At 52.2% G+C, this 5000-nt stretch overlaps 1 non-coding gene across 1 annotated transcript in view; it reads left to right on the top strand.

Moving 5' to 3' along the window:
- Positions 1-3551: 3551 nt before the first annotated feature.
- Positions 3552-5000, top strand: part of LOC126434289 (small subunit ribosomal RNA) — a 1910-nt gene continuing 461 nt past the window's right edge. The window contains exon 1 of the ribosomal RNA XR_007579111.1: positions 3552-5000. This exon is cut by the window's right edge and continues 461 nt beyond it. This is a non-coding gene — a ribosomal RNA (small subunit ribosomal RNA).

Consider the following 5000-nt stretch of genomic DNA (forward strand, 5'->3'; position numbering starts at 1 on the left):
GATGCCGCAGGCATCCACTTACTATAATCACAATCAACAAACCGACCGGCCGCCCCCCCCCCCCATTACACCTTTCCTTACAACAATGTGTACCTTAACCTAAACTATACTGTACCTTAACCTAAACTATACTGTACCTTAACCTAACCTATACGGTACCTTAACCTAACCTATACGGTACCTTAACCTAACCTATATTGTACCTTAACCTAACCTATATTGCGCCTTAACCTAACCTCTATTGTAACTTAACCTAACCTATATTGCACCTTAACCTAACCTATATTGCACCTTAACCTAACCTATATTGCGCCTTAACCTAACCTATATTGCGCCTTAACCTAACCTATATTGCGCCTTAACCTAACCTATATTGCGCCTTAACCTAACCTATATTGCGCCTTAACCTAACCTATATTGCGCCTTAACCTAACCTATATTGCGCCTTAACCTAACCTATATTGCGCCTTAACCTAACCTATATTGCGCCTTAACCTAACCTATATTGCGCCTTAACCTAACCTATATTGCGCCTTAACCTAACCTACATTGCGCCTTAACCTAACCTATATTGCGCCTTAACCTAACCTATATTGCGCCTTAACCTAACCTATATTGCGCCTTAACCTAACCTATATTGCGCCTTAACCTAACCTATATTGCGCCTTAACCTAACCTACATTGCGCCTTAACCTAACCTACATTGCGCCTTAACCTAACCTATATTGCGCCTTAACCTAACCTATATTGCGCCTTAACCTAACCTATGTTGCGCCTTAACCTAACCTATGTTGCGCCTTAACCTAACCTATGTTGCGCCTTAACCTAACCTATGTTGCGCCTTAACCTAACCTATGTTGCGCCTTAACCTAACCTATGTTGCGCCTTAACCTAACCTATGTTGCGCCGTAACCTAACCTATGTTGCGCCGTAACCTAACCTATGTTGCGCCTTAACCTAACCTATGTTGCGCCTTAACCTAACCTATGTTGCGCCTTAACCTAACCTATGTTGCGCCGTAACCTAACCTATGTTGCGCCGTAACCTAACCTATGTTGCGCCGTAACCTAACCTATGTTGCGCCGTAACCTAACCTATGTTGCGCCGTAACCTAACCTATGTTGCGCCGTAACCTAACCTATGTTGCGCCGTAACCTAACCTATGTTGCGCCGTAACCTAACCTATGTTGCGCCGTAACCTAACCTATGTTGCGCCGTAACCTAACCTATGTTGCGCCGTAACCTAACCTATGTTGCGCCGTAACCTAACCTATGTTGCGCCGTAACCTAACCTATGTTGCGCCGTAACCTAACCTATGTTGCGCCGTAACCTAACCTATGTTGCGCCGTAACCTAACCTATGTTGCGCCGTAACCTAACCTATATCGTATCTTAACCTAACCTATATCGTATCTTAACCTAACCTATATCGTATCTTAACCTAACCTATATCGTATCTTAACCTAACCTATATCGTATCTTAACCTAACCTATATCGTACCTTAACCTAACCTATATTGCCCCTTAACGTAACCCATATTGCGCTGTAACCCAACACACGTTGGGCCTTAACCCAACACACGTTGGGCCTTAACCCAACACACGTTGGGCCTTAACCCAACACACGTTGGGCCTTAACCCAACACACGTTGGGCCTTAACCCAACACACGTTGGGCCTTAACCCAACACACGTTGGGCCTTAACCCAACACACGTTGGGCCTTAACCCAACACACGTTGGGCCTTAACCCAACACACGTTGGGCCTTAACCCAACACACGTTGGGCCTTAACCCAACACACGTTGGGCCTTAACCCAACACACGTTGGGCCTTAACCTGCTCTGTAATTGTCATACGACGCGTTAAATTAGTGTAGTGTTGCCTAACTGCAACCCCCGCAATATAGTTTGCTACTCGCACTGCCCGGTCCCCAGTGTATCGCTTCATGTTAAACACCTTGCAGCTATACACTGTAATGTGGATGGCAGCAGGACGTACATGCTCAATGCCCTTTGCAGTTGTTCATTGGCATTCGCAGTTGTTCATTGGCATTCGCATGGCGAAGCACTTAGCCTACGCTGTGGTATGGCCTGTGTCAACTGTCCGCTGATATTGTACGTCCAAATCACACACTGTACTGCACATTGGTCCTCATGTACTGAATGATACATCGTGGTACATGTGACCGTACAACGACTGCGCCAACAACGGCGAACCATGCGGTCCAAATGTTGTGCACGCAGCTACGTGTCGTCTCCCTATAAGAGCTGGATTGCAGTGTGGTATGCCCTGGATGGCGATCAGCATGAGCCGTCTGTTGATGTAGTGGCGCGTGTTGTCAGACGTTGTCGTCTCTTCTCACACACCGTGATAGCATGGTGCACTGCGTTCCACATCTGCGACATGCGACAGAGGCCGGTTGACAGTCGTTCGCGCAATGGACATCGCATACGTACGGGGGCCACCTTCCACGTGTTTGCGAAGCGTGCACATGTTGTTGCGTGTATGTGGGCAGACATAGTGTGTCGTGACACCTGACACAGGCATGCAACAATCGTTGAATTTGCAAATGGCGATGGACGCCTACGTTTGCTGGTGACGTTACGCAAATGAACAACTGGTAAACCGTTGTGGTGCGGTTGTTCTCGCTAGAGGTGAATCAGTGATGGCGACGATCGGTTGAGCTACCAACCGGTTGTTTCAGCGATACCCACCATGCCCACGAACGTGAATGGCATGTGGGTGTGAAGCGATACGCGGCGGTGGCTGGGTGGGACCGGCCCCGGCCGGTGAGGGGGGGCCTCCCGGCGTGCTGGCCGCGCGGTGCGTGGGCGCACGCGCTACAGCCGGCTGGTGGGGGCGGCCACTGGCAGGCGCGCCGGCCGACGGAGGCGGCAGGCGGCGCAGCTGCGCGCCGGCGCACCCTGCACGCGGCGCCGTGCGGCCAAAGTAGGTCCTCGCGGGCCCGGTGCGAAGCGCGGTGGACATCTGCAGTGTGCTGGTCCGATTGAGGACTGTGTGCGCTGAGGATGCGCCGCCGCCCGGCGCTCGGCGCCGCGACGCCGTCTGCTGCTCGGTCGCCTCTGCGGTTCTCGCAGGTGGTTTGTATCGCAGCTGTGCGGACGTGTTGGCGCGTGCGCTGTGCTGGGAGAGTTCGCTTCGGCACCCAAGTGGGGCTTTTGTCCTTCTGTGGCGCTGGCGTTGGAGCTGCCGGTCACCGTAGGTGGCGCGTGTTGTCTCCCGCCGGCAATGCCACGACAGCACGCTCCCGGGCCTCTGTCGGCAGCGGCAAGCTCAGTTGGGAGCACGGGTGGTCGCACCTAAAGCGTCTACTCGCCAAACTCCGGGCGATTGCGCCTCTCTCGAACCCGACCAAGTACTTAGGACGGCGCTGCGCGCCGCCGGGACCTGAGAGGGTTTCGAGGTGTATGGTGCAGGGGAGCTCAGCCTCCTCCTGTTTGCAGAATAATTGAGCGGACGCTTGCGTGTTCGCGCGGGCCCCCGGGACACACTCCCGGGCGGCCGGCTGCTCAGCTCTAGTTGACGCAGCTCCCTGGTTGATCCTGCCAGTAGTCATATGCTTGTCTCAAAGATTAAGCCATGCATGTCTCAGTACAAGCCGCATTAAGGTGAAACCGCGAATGGCTCATTAAATCAGTTATGGTTCCTTAGATCGTACCCACGTTACTTGGATAACTGTGGTAATTCTAGAGCTAATACATGCAAACAGAGTCCCGACCAGAGATGGAAGGGACGCTTTTATTAGATCAAAACCAATCGGTCGGCTCGTCCGGTCCGTTTGCCTTGGTGACTCTGAATAACTTTGGGCTGATCGCACGGTCCTCGTACCGGCGACGCATCTTTCAAATGTCTGCCTTATCAACTGTCGATGGTAGGTTCTGCGCCTACCATGGTTGTAACGGGTAACGGGGAATCAGGGTTCGATTCCGGAGAGGGAGCCTGAGAAACGGCTACCACATCCAAGGAAGGCAGCAGGCGCGCAAATTACCCACTCCCGGCACGGGGAGGTAGTGACGAAAAATAACGATACGGGACTCATCCGAGGCCCCGTAATCGGAATGAGTACACTTTAAATCCTTTAGCGAGTATCTATTGGAGGGCAAGTCTGGTGCCAGCAGCCGCGGTAATTCCAGCTCCAATAGCGTATATTAAAGTTGTTGCGGTTAAAAAGCTCGTAGTTGGATTTGTGTCCCACGCTGTTGGTTCACCGCCCGTCGGTGTTTAACTGGCATGTATCGTGGGACGTCCTGCCGGTGGGGCGAGCTGAAGGCGTGCGACGCGCCTCGTGCGTGCTCGTGCGTCCCGAGGCGGACCCCGTTGCAATCCTACCAGGGTGCTCTTGAGTGAGTGTCTCGGTGGGCCGGCACGTTTACTTTGAACAAATTAGAGTGCTTAAAGCAGGCAAGCCCGCCTGAATACTGTGTGCATGGAATAATGGAATAGGACCTCGGTTCTATTTTGTTGGTTTTCGGAACCCGAGGTAATGATTAATAGGGACAGGCGGGGGCATTCGTATTGCGACGTTAGAGGTGAAATTCTTGGATCGTCGCAAGACGAACAGAAGCGAAAGCATTTGCCAAGTATGTTTTCATTAATCAAGAACGAAAGTTAGAGGTTCGAAGGCGATCAGATACCGCCCTAGTTCTAACCATAAACGATGCCAGCCAGCGATCCGCCGCAGTTCCTCCGATGACTCGGCGGGCAGCCTCCGGGAAACCAAAGCTTTTGGGTTCCGGGGGAAGTATGGTTGCAAAGCTGAAACTTAAAGGAATTGACGGAAGGGCACCACCAGGAGTGGAGCCTGCGGCTTAATTTGACTCAACACGGGAAACCTCACCAGGCCCGGACACCGGAAGGATTGACAGATTGATAGCTCTTTCTTGATTCGGTGGGTGGTGGTGCATGGCCGTTCTTAGTTGGTGGAGCGATTTGTCTGGTTAATTCCGATAACGAACGAGACTCTAGCCTGCTAACTAGT

This window comes from Schistocerca serialis, unplaced genomic scaffold, assembly GCF_023864345.2.
Source record: "Schistocerca serialis cubense isolate TAMUIC-IGC-003099 unplaced genomic scaffold, iqSchSeri2.2 HiC_scaffold_1185, whole genome shotgun sequence".
In the NCBI taxonomy this organism is placed as follows: Eukaryota; Metazoa; Arthropoda; class Insecta; order Orthoptera; family Acrididae; genus Schistocerca; species Schistocerca serialis.